Raw genomic sequence first — 21854 nt, forward strand, 5'->3', positions numbered from 1 at the left:
TAACTCTTGTGAAAATTTAGTCTTATAACTTATTGGTGACTCTTCATGCCAACGTGCTCTGACTCAGAAGGAAATTCCAAGAACTCAGGGACTGTGCTTTTAACAAGCAAGTTATATTTTTACTCAAGTGCTTAGTATGACGCCAAGCATTCTGCGGCAACTGAATGAATAGTAGACGATGGTGATGACTGGCTTTGATATCAATGGGCTTGATAATGCAAGAAGACTTGGCAAGACATTAGTGGCCATGTGCTGGCTGCTTCAGGATTGCTGCTGGCATAGCCTTAGAGTAGAAAGAGTCAAATTGCTACTTAACGATAGACTTTTGCCTTTTTTTTTTTCTGGCAACTTATAAAACATGTGTCTCATGCTAGCTTCAAACACAGCTTATGGAAATGATGTAGTGAAACCACTGTATGCTGAAAAACAACCACTGACAATGGGGAAACTTGGCACAGAGCAAACACTGAGTGCCTTATTTTGAGGAAAGAAAGTAACGAGAGGCCATGCTAATCATATCAGTGACTGTTAACCCCTGGGGAGGACTCGGATTGTTGACCTATAAAGTATAGTCAAGCCACCAACAGTTTTCTCATTTATACCTTGGGAAACACTTGTACTTTTATTCCAAGGTATATTAATGGATCTGTATATGCAAAAATGGCAGCACATGCTCTAAATAGACAACAACAAAAAACAAAACAAAACAAAACTCTGTGGATTTTTCCCTGAGGGAGTTTACATGTTGGTAGGAGAAATCAAGATAGGCAGAAATAATTTTAAAAATACAAAATAGAAAGTGATGAAATTATTTGAGGGGTACAGATAAAGTGAAATAATTGGTTGGAAGAAAGAAAGTCTAAAAACGTCCTATGGCAGAAGTAACATTTGAACTGAGATTTGAGAGTGAGATCGTAGCACATCAAACACGTAGCAACAAAAATCTATGAGATGATATGGGAGAAGAGTGAGTTGTTCAGTAGTCTGGAATGTGGGAGTGTGAAGTAAGAGGGGTTGGAAATATGTATGAGAAGTAGATGAGACCTAGATTGTAGGGAGTCAGGAGGAGTAAACAGACGTGTGATACCATCTGAACTTCATTAAAAACAATCTGGCAGGCGGCACTGTTTCCGGGAAAGATCTATTTCAGCAAATGTTCAACAATCGACTAATGTCCAACCATGAGCTTGAGATGTTGTCAACCATTATTACACGTGAACCAAACTTGTACTGTAAATGCGTCTTTAAGTCTGTGGTTGTGGCATTTCTGATTGACTTAGTAAATTAAATTTCTCATACATGAATGGCGTTGGTGTATATGTGTTAGCTTTATTCTGTCCACTAGCTGGACATGAAAAACAATTAACTGTCAAGCTGGATGAAGTGCTCTTGAAAATGCAGGTTCGAGCATGAATTGCCTATTTTCTTTTTTTTCCCCATGAAATGATGAACCTGGAAAAATCCTTAGGGCAGAGGTAGGATTGTATTCATTTACCTGTTTATAACCAAGTAAGAAGAGACAACTAGAATTATTTGTTCAAATTTTCTTGAATTTCTGTGTCAGGGGTGCAGGTTGGTGCAAGTTTCTTTTCAGTCCCTCTGGCTACAATAAACTCAACATCTGCTCTCTACCTATTGGTGGATTTAAAGCCACGCACCTGACATTGGAATGTAGGCCAGTCTATCAGACAGCTTGACTATATTACCTTCTATTATGCTGCTTATTCTGTTAGCAAAGAAAACAAAAAGCAATCCCTAAACCTAAAACTTGTGATCTGTGTTCAGTTAACACTAAAACCCTGAGTCAGTGAAGAGATCAGCAAAAGCAGGAGCGTGGGCCTCATTATAACGCTGAGTCAACTTAAGAGGTGCATGCTTTTACTGAATTAAAGTTGCAATGTTTTGAGTGTAGCTCTTAACAATATAGAGCTCTTGTAACCAAATGTGGGAGTAATAACAGAATACGCAAATTATAGGGAACTGGAGAAGGGAAGCAAACCAAGGGGATAGTTATCACATCTCATGTGAAAGCTATTTGGTTCCCCACACATTTCGGTGAACCTTCCAAATATAGATTTTTTTTTCATGTGGACTCAATGACTGAAAATGTGGCCTGCAACACAATAAATTCAGTACACCAAGAACTCTGCATGTTGTAGCATTCCTTAGAATGTTTCTTTGATAGTTTTCCTTAGAGTATTGAAAATAAGTATAATTTTTCACTCAGTGCTGTTGACTGTTGATGACAAGGGACAATGGAAGATGTGAATAAAATATATCAGTGAATGCTCAATTTTACTTTTTCAGCTAAATATGCCTACTATGTGCCAGACTCTGTGCTAGACTCTGCAGGGTGTACAAAGTTGAGGAAAGCACAGTCTTTTTCTCAAGATTATATCTACTAGAGAACATAAGATAAATGCATAATTGGCAAATTACAAGAGAGGATATATTAAACGCCATAAATGAACTTACAAGCAATATGACGTAATGGTTTGGAGAAGAAGAATGTTCAAGAAAAGTTAAATGGAGACAATAGGTGTGAATCTCCAAAACTTTGGGTGTCTCGGTAGATGATGGCCTCATTCATGGAAATATGGCAGTCAGGAGAAACAGTAACTTTGCTTGTGAATGTGTTGAGTTTGAGAAAGCAATGAAACATGGATGTTCTGGAAGTAGTTGGAGGCCTGTCTAGAGAGAATTTGAGAGTAGAGATGTGAATGGACATGCAGGGATAAGAGTAGAAGTTGTAGAGGGGATGAGATTACCAAGAAAAATCATAGAGAAAAATGAAAAAAGAAGAGCACTGGTAACTTTTAGGGAAAACCTGACTTTAAAGAACAGGAGAAAGAAGAGGACGTGGTATTAATATACTTAAATGGTCTGAGCAGGAGAACCTGGAGAACGCAGTGTGTTGCAATTTAAAAGAGGATTTCAGGACTGACACTAAGGATTGCAACTGAGGGCTCAAGGAGAACGTAAACTGAAAAAGAAATAGTATTTATTGATTAGAAGGTAACTGATGCCTTTTAAAAGAAGGCTTCAGTAGAAGGACAGTGGCAGAAGCAAGATTAAATTATTAAAAATATGCTGTAGTATACAAAACAAATTACACAAAGGTCACAACTTTTCCCGTTAGAAAACTACTCTACCCTTTAATTTCAGGCAAATAATGCAATAGCCAGAAGAAACTATTTCACAATAGCATAAGCATTAAAAAATATCACCATTTGGTGGGGTTATCTGTGTTATTTCACACATGCTACTGTGAACCCTTTGTTGAGATAACTGAGTGGCTTGTTCTATGTAGTATTCACACTTGTTAATAGTACAAAAGGAAACTACATATAGCTAGGCATTGAAGTGGGGGATGTCTGGAGTAGGTGATAGAAAATAGCAAGAAGATTTCACTTCAAAGGGCAGAGCATGTGAAGCTATTTTAATCATCGATTCTTGTCTGTCTTGGAGGGCTGATTTATCCTCCTGACTTCTGTGCTTCTCTTTGGACCCCACGTAGTGTTTTGAGTAGTTGCACCATAGTTACCCAATTATATGGCAAGCCTCCCTTTTGCCTTCTTCGGTAGGATTAACCAGTTGATGATTATGGAAACAATAGTAAGATTGCAACTACAATATCTTTTATTTCTATATTGCTTTCTATTTCTCAAACCCTATTTGCATGCATGCTTCCATTTGACCGCACACCAGTTCTATGGAGATAAACAGATCTTTTGGATGGGAATAAAGGGACAGAGGGAGTAAATAATTTTTTAATGGACTCTTTCTAGCACCACTGTAAACTCTACCTCCTTTTTTATAAGGCTATTTTTTTTTTCTTCTGGGTAAATTGAAGATGTGTAGATAGACAATATTTCTATATCATTATTTTAAAAGATTTATATGTTCATAGACATTTGGACAATTAGATATAAACAATGGAAACATAACTGAAATAAAATTAGGTAATTATTTTTATTTATTGAAATTAATACCAAAAGTGGAATGTCCCAAGGGGCTAGAGTGAGGCAATTTGACTTTATTTTATTTCTAAAGAGGTTTCCCCCTTTTCAATTTGACAGTCTTTCTATAAAAGCTGTTGTAGTTAATGGATAATAATAGTTGGAATTATTTAGAGTTGAAGGGGTATTCAGGGGATTAGAGATAAAAAGGGGGAGTTTTGGAGAAGAATCATTCTTTCATGAATTCTTTAATTTATGTAACATTTATGGATATCACTATGTGCCAGATGTCATGCTAGGTCTGGGATATAGAGTAGCTTTGGTGAAGGATGTTATAGTCTGTTGTTTTTTTAATTTAATTTAATTAAAAAAAAATTTATTGGGGTGACAGTTGTTAGTAAAATTACATAGATTTCAGGTGTACAATTCTGTATTACATCATCTATAAATCCCATTGTGTGTTCACCACCCGGAGTCAGTTCTCCTTCCATCATCATATATTTGATCCCCCTTACCCTCATCTCCCACCCCCCAACCCCCTCACCCTCTGGTAACCACTAAAGTATTGACTGTTTCTATGAGTTTTTGTTTCTCATTTGTTTGTCTTGTTCTTTTGTTGTTTTTGGTTTATATACCACATATCAGTGAAATTACGTGGTTCTCTGCTTTTTCTGTCTGACTTATTTCGCTCAGCATTACACTCTCAAGATCCATCCATGTTGTCACAAATGTTCCTATATCATCTTTTCTTACCGCCGAATAGTATTCCATTGTGTATATATACCACAACTTCTTTATCCATTCATCTATCGAAGGACATTTTGGTTGTTTCCATGTCTTGGTCACCGTAAACAAAGCTGCAGTGAACATTGGAGCACACGTGTCTTTATGGATAAATGTTTTCAGATTCTTTGGGTAGATAGCCAGGAGAGGGATTGCTGGGTCATATGGAAATTCTATTTGTAATTTTTTGAGGAACCTCCACACCGCCTTCCGTAACGGCTGCACCAGTCTGCATTCCCACCAACAGTGTATGAGGGTTCCTTTTTCTCCACAGCCTCTCCAACACTTGTTACTATTTGTCTTGTTGGTGATAGCCATTCTGACTGGGGTGAGGTGATATCTCATTGTGGTTTTTATTTGCATTTCTCTGATGATTAGTGGTGATGAGCATTTTTTCGTATGTCTATTTGCCATTTGTATGTCCTCTTTGGAGAAATGTCTCTTCAGGTCCTCTGCCCATCTTTCAATTGGGTTGTTTGTTTTTTTGTTGTTGAGTTGCATGAGTTCCTTGTATATTCTGGATATTTGCCTTATCGGAGGCACTGTTTGCAAAAATCTTCTCCCATTCAGTTGCTGGCCTCTTTATTTTGTCGATGGTTTCTTTTGCTGTGCAGAAGCTTTTAAGTTTCATATAGTCCCATTAGTTTATTCTAGCTTTTACTTCCATTGCCTTTGGAGTCAAATTCATAAAATGCTCTTTGAACCCAAGGTCCATAAGTTTACTACCTATGTTTTCTTCTATGCAGTTTATTGTGTCAGGTCTTATGCTTAAGTCTTTGATCCATTTTGAATTAATTTTGGTACATGGTGACAGATAGCAGTCCAGTTTCATTCTTTTGCACATGGCTATCCAATTCTCCCAGCACCATTTATTGAAGAGACTGTCTTTCCTCCATTGTATGTTTTTAGGTTCTTTGTCAAAAATTGTCTGTCCATATTTATGTGGTTTTATTTCTGGGTTCTCAATTCTATTCCATTGGTCTATGTGTCTGTTTTTCTGCCAATACCATGCTGTTTTGATTACTGTAGCCCTGTAGTACAAGCTAAAGTCAGGGAGTGTGATACCTCCAGTATTGTTCTTTTGTCTTAAGATTGCTTTGGCTATTCGGGGTCTTTTGTGGTTCCAAACAAATCTGATGATTTTTTGTTCTATTTCTTTAAAAAATGCCATTGGGATTTTGATGGGGATTGCATTAAATCTGTATATTGCTTTGGGTAATGTAATATTCTTTTGAGAGGAAACTTTTCCTTAATAGCCTACTGTTGGAGAAGAATTTGTTGGCAGTCAGTGGATGAAAGAGTAGAGAAGGGAAGGGAAGGCTGACAGTGAAATTCCAGAACAGTATGAGTAGACTACTACTGCCAACTTCCTTTCTTTCCACGAAGAATCTTGTTGAATGTCAGGGAGAAAGGCTGTTTGCAGAAGGAGGGTTGGGGAGCTATCAGGTAGAACTTTGAGATGAAACACTGCTGGGCTTCAGCAAGTGGTCAAGGAACGGTGCTCTGGTTACCCTGCACCACTAAGCCTTCACAAAAGGTTTGAAGAGAGAAAGTCAAGTGCAGCTTCTACTTTGAAACCATGAAAAAAAACTAAGAATGAATCAAGATACCTTTTCTGGTATATTGCTTTAGTGAGCAGAGGTATATTTTCAAAAAATCAAAATATACCATGACTGGAGGGATACGTTTCAACTAGTGTGTTGATTTAATTCTTACTTAAGAGAGAAAATTGCCACTTGGATCATCAACCTCAGTTTCTGTGGAATCAGATATTTTTCCCTCTCTCTTGGAAAGTTCTTATATAAGAATTGTCCAGAGTTAAATGAGGGGTGACAAGTTCATAGCCCAGAAGGAACACTGTGTCTCTGGGCTATCAAAACATTGATCGTCCATCCAGCGATTTAGCAGGGATTCCCTGGAAAATCTCTGACTTCTACTAAACACTAAAAATATGTGAATGGGAAGACTAGATTTGGAAAGCTTTCTGTATGAAAAGAAAGCGCACTGATGACAGAATACACAGTGTGTATCCTGTGAGTTGGCAGAAGTGTGTTGACAGTTGAGGACATAACTGTCTTTGAGCAACTGCTTTGAAGTTTTTCTGGTAGAGTGAAGGGTATTGGTAATAGTGATTACTTATTCTCTGCTGATAAGAAAGACACAGCTTCTGTAGAGTTCACACTTTGGCTGGCTCCACTCTTACTTAGCTGATGAAACAAGCCAGAATGACTCGTTCTACTGGCAGTTACCTGAGCCAGTCCACACAGGTCTGGCTGCTGTGAATCAGCATTTGTGAGGCTCCACAGGCGGTAAGGAACCAGAAATACTGGTTTCTACCAACTGTTGGACTCCTAAGGACTGGTGTGACTAGCTGACTTAACAGCAGCTTCAAATCCTTTCTGGGAGGAGGCAGGGTTTATAAATAAACAGAAAACAAACACAACTGACTCAAACTGAAATTTGTGGCTTTGGTTTGATGTGGTAGATGTATTCAACCTAGGCTAAGAGAAAGCTGGAGTCTATACATGCATGCAATCAGTGTTCAACATCGTGTAAAAGAATCATTTACACGGTCGAAAATAACCATGTGAGTAATAGAATGATTATTATAGTGTTCTGCACATGAGAATATGGAATGATAGTGAATGAAGAAAAGTAGGAGGCACTTTACTCAAACAAAATAAGAACATGCTGATACTAGTCTTTAGAGTATTAGTCATTGCCTACGCTTCCAAATTCTGTTTTTAATTGTAAATAATGTAGTATCCATTATTAAATTATTTCTTCCTTTATTTTCCCTGCTCAAAACTAAAATTTCTCATTTTAAAAAAATGGCCAAATTTCTTTACAACTAATCTCCCCTCCTTTAACATAAGAATAGAAGCAGCCACAGCTGAGTAAAAGACATGTTTTTACATTTCACACAGTCCTCATTTAGAAGATAAACAAAGGGTACATATTTGTATTTTTACTGCTTTTGGTAGCCCTGGTGCTGTTTATTTCCCAGATTGATACAGCAGAGATTGCCTTTCTGCGCACGGCCCCCTGATGCTGGGATTAAGAAGACAAAAACTGACGTGTGGGAGGAGAGTTTCTGGAGCCATGGGCAACTGCTGCTAGTGCATCCCAGCACATGAGCCACTCTCAGCCTTTCACTTCCGGGCAAAGAGAAGCAGATGCGACCAAAGGGCCTTCTCATTCTTAACTGCGCACACAGAAGGGTAAAGCCAGAGGTTCCAGCGATCATTTCCATCCCAGCGGCCTTTTTCCTGAATCATTAGTTGCCAGGATCTTGGGTAATCATGAATTAACCCCTGTAAGTGACCTGGATCCTACTTTATTTTAAATATAAGTAAATAACCCCCTCTCAAAAATTGCTGCTCTCCCCCCACTCTTTTTATGGTGTAGGAACGTGGAGACTTAAGTGGGTGATTTTTCTCTTTTTGTTCTGTATAGTCTTTTCCATTTCTAGAACAGGTTCCATATAAACAAGAATTTAACATTGTTTTGCTATTCTCATACATTTAATACTGTCTGTTATTTTAATTGGCCTGGTCATTTCAGAATTTAAAACAGCAAATGCTCAATTAAGCTTGCATAAGTAATGTCCAACTCCTGGGAAACTAGAAAAAAGAGAAAAGTTCAAATCCATGTAGATTTATTCAAATCTACCCATATAGCCTATGCCATATTTCTCACACTGACCTTACCTGGTGTTTCATAAAGCTGTTAGCTTACCTGCATAGCACCCAGACGTGTGGTTTTGGCTCACCAGATTTCAGACTTGGTTGTGAACCCTCACAAATATTTTATTTTAGAATTTAGCATACATTGCTGGTTGCCTCAAAGTATTTCACTAATAATGTGATAGTCTTTGTTTATAACTAGAAAGTTAGACTAATCCAGCAGTGGAAGCCAATGACTGAGAAGCAACTCAACAAAGTTTCTTTCCCTGGTCTTCAGGGCCAGGTCAGAGAAACACAGACAGATTATGAATTTCCTCTGGGTAGTGTCACAGAAGAGCAGGGAGAATCTGCAAGCTGGGCCAGGAGGGGCTATTTAAGTGAAGATATTAAACGTAATCACTGTGTAAGTAATTCTGACAAAATTGTGCTTTTAGAGAACAATTACATTTTTATAGACCCTAGTAGAACATTCGATGTGTTTCCCAACTTGCACATTCCTCTTTTGAAGAGGGCTGGCTCTCTAGCTGGGATAGCTTTCCTCCCTGAGTTTTAGAAGTGCTAAAATAACAAGCAATGTCTGGCTGGGTGATTTTCCACATTCACCCTGTTTAAAGGAAGAAGCTTGTTCTGCCGTAAACAGTTATGGGAACTGTTTGCTTTGGATGGGCTTGGTCCGCATGGCTGAGGAGGGCCTTCTTACTCTGGATTCTTGCCAAGGTGGAAATTTGATGCCAAGCCTTCCTAGTCATGTGGAGACACCCTCTAATTTGAGGAAGATGGGGTTGAAGAAAGTGTGTTGGGGGAGCCCAGAGATAGTAGTAGTGGCTTGAAAATAGTCCCTTGAAATCCGGTAATAGCTTGTGCTAATCTAGCATGGAGCATATTTCTTTGTTATATCTGGGACTGAATAATTCTTGGATCTGTTTTTGTAATCCCACCCATGATTAGGGAAGGCTCTATCCTGAGGTGATACTGTACAGCTATGGAAGACTTCGGGATCCTTACGCTCCCTACATCTATTACATCTAGAGGATAAGCATTCTGGGTGGTTTAGCATGGTCATGAACTCCACATGGGCATACAAAGGGGATTTGGGTTTGGCTGCTAGTTTTACATGCTAGTCATTCCATTACCTGCTGTACTCAGAGAAGGTGGTCCCTATGGAGTTGTGGTTCTAAGCACAGGCTCTAGAGACACATTACCTTGAGTTTAAACCCTGTCTCTCTCAATTATTTGGCATGTGACCTTGGACAAATTGCCCAAGTTTGCTGTGCCTCTTTCCTTGCCTCTGTAAAATGGGGAATGCCGTGAGATCTCAATAAGTTAGTATATGTGAAGCAGTTAGAATAAAATCCAGCACCAAGTAAGTTCTTATAACTGTTAGCTACTTTCATGTCCTCCTTCTCTTGAAATTACGAGTGATGCCAAATGATTCCTGATGCACTGTCTAGCTGGATGGCTCTGGTTGGAAAGGGAATTATAGGAGAGTGAGAAATGTGTGGATGGGCCATCTATCCATCATAACCCCCATGTGTACCCATACTGTATTTCCCGGAAAATAAGACCTAGCTGGACAATCAGCTCTAATGCGTCTTTTGGAGCAAAGGTTAATATAAGACCCTGTATTATATTATATTGTATTATATTATATTATACCCAGTATTATATTATATTATATTATATTGTATTATATTAATTATATTATATTATATTATATTATATTATATTATATTATATTATATTATATTATATTATATTAAAGACCCAGTCTTATATTATAGTAAAATAAGACTGGGTCTTATATTAATTTTTGCTCCAAAAGAAACTTTAGAGCTGATTGTCCGGGTAGGTCTTATTTTCGGGGAAACACCGTATCTACGCACAAAAGTAAAATTGGGCGCATTGAATGCTCAGTTATAAAGACTTCTCTCAGAAGTGACCTTTCTGGCTTTTATGCAATTAGGTAGATCAGTTCTGTTTTTAATATTGTTCTGTCCTTTTGATGGTTGGGTTCAAGCTGTGCTTATTATATTAGGTTAGTGCAAAAGTAATTGCAGTTTAAAAGGTTAAAAATAATTGCAAAAACCGCGATTACTTTTGCACCAACCTAATAGCTGACTCTTACCCGGAGGTTGCTGTGTGCCAAGTCTGTAAGACAATGATCTATGGAAACAGTAATTTCCACACACAAATTGTGGTTGACCAAATCCATATATTCTCTGGTGTGGGGCAGAACCTCTAAAATACCACATTGCAAGTGGAAGGTGGGGCATTTACAAGTAGCAGCTTATTGTATAACCATTTCCTGTGCCCCGGCCTCCTCTGACCTCAGCTGCTTTTTTAAGCGACTGATCCATAGCTCCTGTTATGAGCCATATGGCCACACCTCCCCCCCACACAGCTCCACTAGCCACTCCTTGTCTTGGGTCCTGGCTGCCTTCTGTTAGTCAAACAGTCTTGCAGATCACGTTCACCAAATCCACTATCCTTTTGTTGTTCTCTCTATCCCTGGTGCTTGTGTGTTTGATATGCCAGGCCCATAATCATTTGCTCATTCTTTCATTTATTCAGGAATTTATTAAGGCCCACTGTGTACTAGGCATTGCACTAGGCACAGGAGATGCAACGATGACCCAAGTTCTCTATAGCAGAGACCATACCTTAGATGCTAAAGGGAAGAGAAACACAGAAGGATCATGACGAAGGTAGCAAATGGTGTGGGGTAATGGTTGGAAACACGGACTTTGAGCCTGAGTGCTTGGGTTCAAATTCTCGTTCTGCTGCTTCCTATCTGTGTGACCTTGAATAAGTTACTTAACTTCTCTACGCCTAGTTTTCTTAATTATGAAATGGGGAGGGTCCTTGTATCTACCTCATAGGGCTGTTGTCGGAGTTAGTATTTATGAAATATGTAAGAGAATACCTGAAATATAGTTAAGTGCTATGTAAGTATTTGTTCAATAATTAAGTGCAACAATAGAGATATGCACAGGGTATTGTAGGAGTACCTAGTCCCATTAGCAAGATCAAAATATTGCTAGTATTTTGCACTCAGACCTCCCACACTCAAACCTGTCCCAGGTTTGAAAACCTCTTCCAACTCAGGAGAATAGGAAAACAAACAAACAAAAAAACCCCCACAAACAAACAAACAAACAAACAACCTCCCCATCCCCCACCCCAAGAAAAAACAAACCAGGCAAGAGTTTAGCTGTTAAGCATCAGAGTAACTTTTAGTGCAGGTCAACTTGTCCTCATCTTGTACTTCGTTTCCGGAAATAAACCTTTACTCTGTTCCTTGGACCAACTTCCACCTTGTATCTTTGTCGTAGTGATTGGGTCTTTGTCTTATTTCTCTGCATCCTTAGTCTCGGCCTTATTTTCTGGTCAAGACTTCAGTTCTTTTGGAGCAGAAGTTCTGCCTTGATCTTGCCAGTCTGCCCTTGAACACCATTCTCCAAGCAGGGTTCCACCTACCAGCTGCCAGACCTTGCTGCCTGCATCTCTGAATATTACTTGCTCTAGGGTTCCTCATTGCTATGTTTCTTCCACTTGTTCAGCCACCCACCTGCCTATGATTTTATTCTCTGGACACTATGCTCTGCCCACACAACTGGTCCCTCCTAAGTGTCTGTTTCCTAAGCATCTGCCTCTCCTTCAGAGGCAGGTGTTTAGTCTCTGGTCTTTTATTCTCACTGAAGGGCTATTCTGCCACTACTTAATCTTCCTTCTGACAGAAAGAAGGTGGCCAGGAAGAAGGGCTGAGTCAGAAATTCTGTGTTGCTCATGAAATGACCTATATTGTTTAGTTGTTGGTTCAAAGGGATTTTGGGGGTGGGTGTATTACAGATAGCTGTAATAAACAATTGTGCATAGGCAGAGGTGTGCTCAGGAGGGTGTTGCCGTATATAAAGTTTGCTACTTGGGGGCTTTCTCTTCTTGATGGAAATTGCTTTACTAATGTATCTCCCTGAATAACCAGCATTGCTCAATACCAGCCAGGCATGTTGTCCTACTTACTCACCATTGATGAAGTCATAATATTGCAGTTCTGGTTTTTGACTTCAGTTCTTTCTGCGTATTTTTTCATTGTTATGTTTACTTGCAGGTTAAACATTTCAGGAAGCCATGGGTTTCCCCTCCATTTTCTCCCCCATTCTTATTTTTGCTTCCTCAGAATTTTCCAAAACTTGAGTGTAGTTTAAACGTCAGCCCAAAGAATTTCTCCTTCCACAGACTCGCTTCAGTTGAACATGGCCACTTTCTTCTTGAATAAGAACATCCAATCATCTCCATTAGGATAATAACCTCAAAGCTCCATTACTGACGAGGCTGTCACGAAAATGAGGCAATAGTGGAAGGGAAATAAAGGGCACAGGATAATTCCTGCTTTTAGCGACATGACCTAATTTTCATTAAGCCCCATGTAGATTCCTAATTTCTGTTAGTCACTTGCTGATTACTTTTAGCCCCATGCACAGAAGACAATTTTATTTTCCTTTTAGTTCTATTTGGTACTTGGATTTAATTGAAAACTTAATTACAAGTGTTAGAAGTCATCTGCAAATTATTTCTCATTTGTGAATTATTTTATTATCCATTTTTTAATGCTGTGCATGCATCTTTTTTGATTGAAATAACTTTCATTTAAAACAGCATCTGACATTTGCAAGGCTTTTAAAGCTCATTCACATATGTTACCTCATTAATTCGCACATCAGCCCTGTGAGGTAGCCAGAACTATTATCGCTCCTATTCTATACATGAGGAAACGATGGTGCAGAGAAAGACTGTAGGAGGATAAGCAAAAAGTGCATGGGGGAAAAACGCACACTGGAGGAAGAGCCTGGAGACCCAGCACTGCTCACGCTCTTGTACTGCTGATTACTAAGTGTGTGCCTCTAGGCAAGTCTCTTAATCTCTCCAGGCCTTAGTTTCTTCATCTGAAAAGTGAAGTACTTAGATTTGATGCTTCATAGGCTTTCTTCCTGTTCAAAGTCTGGATGACATCATTTAAACAGGTATATTCATATTTACCTCCCCTATTACTCAGCCTCTGACAGGTGAGGAATACGAACACACACAGACACACCCACACACACACACACAGACACACACACACACATCAAGTGTACCTTTGGACCAAGAGCTGAGTCCAAGAAGTCCTGCAGGGATGGGTATTGACTGGAAAATAAGGGAAACGGGGATGTAGGAAGATAGGAAGAGATGATTTGTGCTTGAAAAGATGCACAGACAACACTTTAATGGTTACCAGAGGGTAAGGGGGGAGGGGAGGTGGTAGAAGAGGGGACAGGGGGTCAAATATATGGTGATGGGAGGAGAACTGACTCTGGGTGCAATATGTAGATGATGTATTACAGAATTGTACACTTGGAACCTGTATAATTTTACTGACCAATGTCACCCCAATAAATTGTATAAAATTATTTTTTAAAAGTGTAATATTCATTTTAGGTAGAGCAAGGTGGCAAGTCCTGGCTGGGGCAGTGTTTGATCTAATTTAATTCAAATTTGGAGGAATTAGAGGGTTGGAAGAAGGTTGAAAAGTATGTCCTTTGAGGGAAGAAACAAACTGGATATCAATTACAAAGTTTCACTGTATGATGTTAAATAGAAACATGGTAACCATTATAATTGTTTAAAAGACTTTTTTAAAGAGGAGTTCTAGATTCACAGCAAAACTGAGAGGAAGGTGCAGAGATTTCCCATATACCCTCTGTCCCCACACATACACAGCCTTCCTCAATAGCAATGTAACTTAGAATTTTGAAGAAAAAAAAACCACACCTCAAAGTATAACTACTTCTATTAATGCAAAACTGTGAACTGCCTTTTGAAAAAAAAACACACAATAGGTTTATTAATCTTTCATGAGAATCTTGCAGTAACATTTTGGAAAGGAGCCTTTCTCTTCCTCTCTTGTTAGTTACAATGTTATGGCATTAATACTTAGTCAAAAAGGGTGTGGCTACAAGAGTACCGGTTTCGTAACACATAATCTTGAGGGATTTCAATTCTAGTGTTTACACAGTGGGGTGTGTGCACATATATGTGTGTGCACCTATGTGTTATTATATTTTTAATAGCTCAGATGCTTTTTCTGATTATATGACGCAACTCCCCGGTATCTGCTAGAGCCATCACCTCTTCATCACCGGTAATTGCTGACAGAAGCATGGCCATATCCTTAGAATATCTCTTAACGGAATCCAACTGAGCAAACTCAGTGTGGGCAAGGAGCCTGCCTATGTTACTCACCCTTGTCACCCAAGTGCCCAGAAATAATAGCCTCTCAATAAAATTGTGGTGGAATAAAACATATGCTTCCTACAACTATAATAACGATATGTGTAATTATCGACAGTTTCATGATGCCACAAGGTGAGAAAAATGAGACACAACTGCTCTGTGTGAGGTTAAGGTACCAGGGCTTCATGTGGTACCTTCAGTCATTATATTTAGTGACTATCATTCCTTTATTTCTGAGACCTCAGAGCGGTGGAGCGTCCCTGGTTTTTGAATAAACAGTGATAGTTTCTGCAGCTGTGTCGGCCGGGATTTCTACTTCTGCTGAAACTTTTGTAAAGCAAACAGCCCATGTGGATGCTGGCAAACAGATTAGTATGTGCATTGTGATTGTTCTTACAGCCTGAAAAGAGAACCCAGCATAACATTACAAATGGGGCTTTCCTCGGGTCTCGGGTTGAGACTCCAAAGCAGAGCATAATAGGGGAAAATACCTCCACATTCTATCAAGAAGAGATAGACACTGGGGCCTGCTAAGAGATGCCCTAACTGATTCTATGACCTGTTGTCCCTCACCCAACTCCATTGAGAGTTCTTGGGAGAATTTATGTAAATAACAACTTTATTGAGATATAATTTACATATCACCAAATTCAATGGTTATTAGTATACCTACAGAGTTGTATAAACGTCAAGCTATTTCATTTTAGAACATTTTATCACCCCCAAAAGAAACCCATACTCATTAGTAGTCACCCCCAATCTCTCCTTCTCTTGGCCCTTGACAACTATGAATCTTTTTGTCTCAATGGATTTGCCTATTCTGGACATTTCATTTAAATGAATTCACACAATATGTGGCATTTTGTGTCTGGCTTCTTTGACTTAGCCTAATGTTTTAAAGGTTTAGCCATGTTCTAGCACCTTTCAGAACGTCATTCTTTTTTATGGCTGAATAATACTCCCTTGTGTGTATATACCACATTTTGTTTACCCATTCATCTGTTGGACATTTGGCTGTTTTCAATTTCGGGCTATTATAAATAATGCTACATGAACATTACTGTACATGTTTTTGTGTAGTCTTGGAGAATTTGACCTCTGTTCTCTGGAGTTTGTGAGCACAGAGTATGGAATCTGTTCCTTGCCTAGACATGAGGCTGGCTGGAGCTGCCCCTTAGAGCAAAGAGAAGAGAGGGGGTGGTAGTGGGAATATGCTACAATTTCATGGTGAGCAGGATAAGTATTGTGTTTTATGAGGACTCAGTGGACACCATGGGAGGTGTCACCATCTTGAAAAGACTCTGACGGAGAATGCTGTCTGTGTGTGGGATTATTGTCTGAGCAGGAGCTAAGGGAGAATCATTAGTGGTCAGCAGGAGAAAATATCGTCCATCTGCGGTAACAGGAAAGTGTTGGAGATCCCCGGTGGGGGTTGAAGGTTTTTCTAAAGAACACACCTAAGTTCCCCACAGGAGAGAGTCAGCTGGCATTTGAACATCTGTCTCCCAGAGCACATCACGAGCTAAATAATGAAGACCTTTTGTTTTTTTTACTTCTCCTTTCTCCTCTACCCCTCAACTGGGGAGGAACAACAAACAAGATTGGGTGTGGTTGGAATAAGACTGTGACCCACTTCCCCATTGCAGGTTCCTGGGACCTATTAAGACCTAACCTGGAATGTCGGGGAGGAAGATGTGAAGAAGAGAAAAGAGCTAAGTTTGGATATTAGAGAAGATTGAATCTGTATAATACCTTGAAATAAGACTGTTACAAAAGTAAAAAGCAACTGGAGAAGTCATAGAGTTTGCTCAAGATATTGTCTGGGGTCGGGCAAAGGAGATCTGACAGAGCAGATGTGAAGCACAAAAATGGGGGATAAAATAAAATAAAGCTATTTCCTGATTGTATTGTACAGAGTGCAGCCTGATTAATAAACATGTTTTAGTCAGAGTAAAGTTATCTTTGAATTTGGACTGCTTAGGGCTTCTATGGACCCCAGAATTATGCTGGAGGTGTTTGCTCTACTGGGTAGTGGTCTCCACTAGTGGGCTGTCAATCAAAGGGCCTTGCCTCCCCCTCACAAAGGTAAGTGTGTGACCAGGCTGACCAATTAGAATTACTTGTTTCTAGGTGATGGTATTGGACTCATAACCCAAGCATGGGGGAGATAGGATCCCAGCAGTGCCAAGCAGTGTCATTGTAGGAATGTGGGAAATCTTTTTCCTCCTGCCATCATGAACTGTAAATACCATGTGAACCTGTTCTTTCTAGGATCATCTTTCCCTTCCTATGGAGAGAGCTTTCTGGAGAATGAAGCCAATCCAGAGAGGAGTGAGCTGAGAGACTGCGACCTTTGTGATTACATTGCTTGATGAAAAACAAATCTTAAAAATTATTGGAAAATTGGTACTCAGAGTTGAGTTAATCATACTCCTCAGGTCTTGGCTTACATTACTATTGGTTTGTAAAAGACACCTTCCATCTTAAAATGTATCATTCCTCTTCAGCCCCCACCCCCTCTCCCATTCTCCTCCTATTATAAGCACCTACTTAAACATACTTATATTTTTTTCAAAAGTGCACACATATCAAAGAACACATACTGGCATGGTTTTGTGTACATGTGTTTTAAATATAAATACATAGCACTGTATTATAGACCTCACGAGGTTTCTGCCTTCTTCTGTTTTTAAATTAATACTGTGTTTTTAAGTTCTAATCGCCCTATTATCTGTAACTCATTGACCTGACTATGGCTAGGGCTTCTGGGTTGACGAAAGCTCCCTGCTTCCACTAAACAATGCTGTCACTGACATGTTCATACGTGACTGTAAGTGTACCAGTTGTAGAATTGCTGAAACTAACTTCTGGACATTTCAGTTACTATATAAACCAATAAATTATCTTTTTTTGCTTTAGCTATTTGGCAATGGGTTTGTGTCACTTGCAACCCGAGGACTCCTACCTAATCCTTGCCCATTGGAGCTGAGGGGCATCTTGTCCCCATCTGCCTGGCCTCCTCTAATTCCCTTTGGAGAGGCCGAAAATAAAGTAGTGCGTTTGATGTCCCTTTAGCTCTCTCCATCCATGTTTTCACACTCGGTTACTAGCTTCTCTTTTGGAAAGTCTCACCACTCCTGTTTCACATGATGGATAATGTGACTCTTTAGGTGTTGCTTTATTGTAACAGCATTTTAAATTCAGAAAATCCATGTTAAGTGCCCAGAACATAGAAAAATGTTTTCAAATTTTGGAACTGCCATTCTGTTTGTGACTCTCTAGAAACGGAAATGTCTGTTCATGCTAAAAATACTTTACTTGATCAATCATCTTAATAATAAAATCTTGTTAAAACAATCTTTTCTCACCACAGGAATGCTAGTTATGAGACCTTGGTTAGGGAGATTTCCTTCTGTGGTACATAGATCTTTCCCCAAGTGTTTTTGTTTACTGAACATTTTGGGACTTCTCAGAATTCTTCCTGTTACACACTGCTGCGGATATCCCCATTCAAGACACGAAAGTCAGCTGAAGTAGCTGAAGAATAATGGAACAGCATTCTACTCTTTGACAATGGGCTGATAACAATAAGGTGAAATTCAACAGAGATCAAATCAACAGAGATCTATTCATTGATGTTAATATTAACACTAAATGAATCAGGAAAGTGTAGACCTAGTTTGACAGCAGTTCATGTGAAAAAGACAGAAGTGTTGGGTGACCTTAACTTAATGTATGGTGACAGTCTGGAGAGGCTGTTAGAAGCACCGGCACAATCTGAGACAGCAGTAATCCAAGTGTTGTTTGGTGTTCAGCCTGGGAGGCAGGGGAGAAGTCCTTTGCTGGTTTTATCATCTCTGGGGTATTATTCTGAGCACCAAGCTTAAAGGAGACAATGACAAATGGGATGCTTCTAGATGAGGACAACTGACATGGAAAAGGAATCTAGAAACTATCATGCCAGCAAACACTAAGAGAATACCGGCTGTCTTGAAATATTTGGAGGACTTACATGTGACTAATGGTAACACCTTATCTTATATATAGCACTTCACGATTTTCATAGTGCTTTCCTTTTTATTATTTAACTTGACTCTTACATTGGCCTTGTGAGGTAGACCAGGCAAATACTGCTCTCATTTTATAAATGAGGAAGCTGAGGCTCAAAAAGGTTAATTTGACTTTGCTCAACATACATAGCATTGCAGTAGGATGGAGATACCGGGACTAGAATGCAGGTCTCTTGACTCATTTTTAGTGCTCTTCCAATTACTTTAAGTAATTGAAAATTTAAGGCTACCACATTCCATGCTTTCGTGGAAGGCAAATCTAGGACCAATGGGTGTCTGTGAACCAGAAGGCAATAAATGCAATATAAAGAAGATTTAAAAACAAAACAAAACATTAAGAGCTTTCCAACAATGGAAGGCGTGCCTTCCCCTCCCAAAGTTGTAAACTCTGTCATGGATACTCTTCCAGTGGAGATTAGATAAGAGTCCTCCAGGGATATTGTAGAAAATATTCCTGTATGGAAAAAGACATTGGACAATCTCCTTTATTTCTATAACTGTTACTTTATTTGTATTGGACTGCAAAGGAAATAAATATAAATATTCTGACAACCTGCTATGTTTTCAGCTGTCAGTTTCCTAACTAGAGCTAAGGTCTGAAAATAAAATTCCATTTGAAAAATATGATTCAGGCTGGTGGCAGATAAATGACTCATCGATATACTTATGTTAATCTTATTTCTGTTTATCCATTGACCATAAGTCCATTGGTGTTCATGTCTCTTACACGTCAGCCATTTTCCTGAACACCAGTTATACAAGGAGATGAAAGCATATGAGAATAATCATGAAAAATCAGGCTCTGGAAACTGAGTTGCCTAGGCTGAAAGCTAAGGCCACGCCACCTCAGAGAATCATAAAGTCCTTTTCTCTGCAGCTTTGAGTATCTTTATTTTCACTGTGTGTCTGGAGCTGATGACATGATCGAGGTTAGTAACTATGGAGACGGGAGTGATTTATTTACCACTGAGGAGGTTTAGCACTGACAAAATCAGAACAGGCTTCCTCATGCAAACAGAGTGGCTCTGTGCAGAAAAGATGGATTAATGAAACTGAGGAAATATTTTACATGAAGGTACATAAAAGCAAAAGGGAGAAAGAAAGGGCTTGAAGAAATATGGGGACTGATGTGCCTTCTCACTTTCATGTCTCTGCTTGTGCAGTTTTCTCCTTTGGGAATGCCCTTACCCATCCACAATGATGATGTCCTCCTAGCTTACCCCACCCATCCAAAGCCCACCTTCTACACACAGTCTTCCCAATAAAACGAACCAATGTGTCTCCTTTTTCTGAGTTGCTATGGCAGATAGTTTCTGTACTGTGCCTATTCGCAGTGGATTACATTAGACTGAACATTTTGATTATTGTTCCCAGGTTGTCCCATGTGTTCCACATGCATTTTATGTCCTGCTCAAGAGCATCTGGAAAAGAGATTGAGTAGGGGTTTAAATCTAGCCCCTGTTCCCTTCTCCATGTCAAGAGCCCATCTAGAGGAAGGAGTGCCTTTTCAGATTCTCACAAGACATCCACCAGACTAGCGGTGGTCCTGACTGTCCCTTAAGCATTACTCTTGTGTTCGCCATATCTCTCCATTGAGTTTGGATCCCCCTTGAGGGCAGGGTCTGTGAGATCTGTTTCTGTATTCCCCATAGGGCCTAGCCTTAGATAAATGCTCTTTTACTTGACTTGAATGGAGACAAGGAAGAAAAGGAGGCCTATCTCAGGACATGGAGCCTAGAGAAGACGGTCTACAAAATAGGGAGAAGGGAGAAGTCCTAGGGAAAGAAAGTGGCAGTAAAAGAGTCTGCGATCCTGCTTTTCTTCTTGTGCTTCAAGGGCATATTGGTTTTCTATGGCATTTCTGGCCCTTATTCTCTACTTCTGTCCAATGGTTATTAAACACATGAACAAGGACTTCCCACAGGCTAAGATGCTGAACTGTCTGAAGGTCTGATAGCCGTGTCTGGGTCCTGCTGGTTGCTAGGCTTGGGCTGTTGGCTGGGGGTTGGGGTGGGTGGGTGTGGGAGGTGGGAGGGATCTGAGTGATGAGCCAGGGCTCAGTACAGATTTGGAGTTACAAAAGAGAAGCAACAGAGATCTGCGGGCGATAACCTGACGCATTTCACTGTATCCTGTGGGAAAAACCCCAAGAAAAATCCTTCCCATCCCAAACGACATCCCTCTTCACTTTTCCAAATGAAGTTGCCCTATGTTATCCCTCAGACACAGCTGTGTCTTCTGCAAACCAGGTTTTCCAGTGGGCTTGCCTCTGACTCCTATGGCAGTGAGGCCTAGCTGACCCCTTACATTTAACTGTGTTCTTTTCAGAGTCAGTGGTAGGTGCACATGTGACTTAAGAAGAAATCACAGGTGGCTTGGTTGTTTCCTCCCACAAACTTCCCCTACCTCAAACTCCAAACCCAAAATACCATCAACTCACCACTCTTGCGGAAGCCACCGGAGGAGCTAGAACACTCCTGAGAAGTGACTGCAGCCAAATACGTACCAGTTGCGGAAAAAGAAAGAAAAAAAGAAAGGAAGAATGAAGGAAAGAAGGAAGGAAGGAAAGAAAGAAGGAAGAAAGGAAGGAAGGAAGGAAAGAAGGAAAAATCTTCTCAAAAGTATGGAAATTTAAGACTTGGTTTATTTAGGCAGCAAGAGAACTAGATCCCTTTGCTATAGGTGAGACATCACTGGGAAGAGCTGTGAACAATCAGAGGAAGCAGAAAGGGCTGCTGTCGTTTTGAGGAATAATGGAGACCCTCCCTCTCTGACACAAGCACAGACCTCATTAGCTAATGTCTTTCACATCTGGGTAGCAGTAACACAAATAAGACCATGGTATGATGCAGCATGAACAGGCTGGATTTGTACTGAACAGTAAAAAAAAAAAAAAGAAATCATAACATGAAACCTCTGTATTCTCAAATAGACCTTTTTTGTTTAAATATGCCCTGATATCCATAAACAACAGAAGCAAAGATTGCTGGACGATGTGTAAAAGCTGTCCTATGTTTACTTATGAGCAACAAGCCGAGACTTTTGCTCTGTGGTATGGGATGGCAAAGGGGTTCTTCCAGCTAATA

Source organism: Rhinolophus sinicus, chromosome 17 (genome assembly GCF_057876585.1).
Source record: "Rhinolophus sinicus isolate RSI-liver-muscle chromosome 17, RSI-T2T, whole genome shotgun sequence".
Classification (NCBI taxonomy): Eukaryota; Metazoa; Chordata; class Mammalia; order Chiroptera; family Rhinolophidae; genus Rhinolophus; species Rhinolophus sinicus.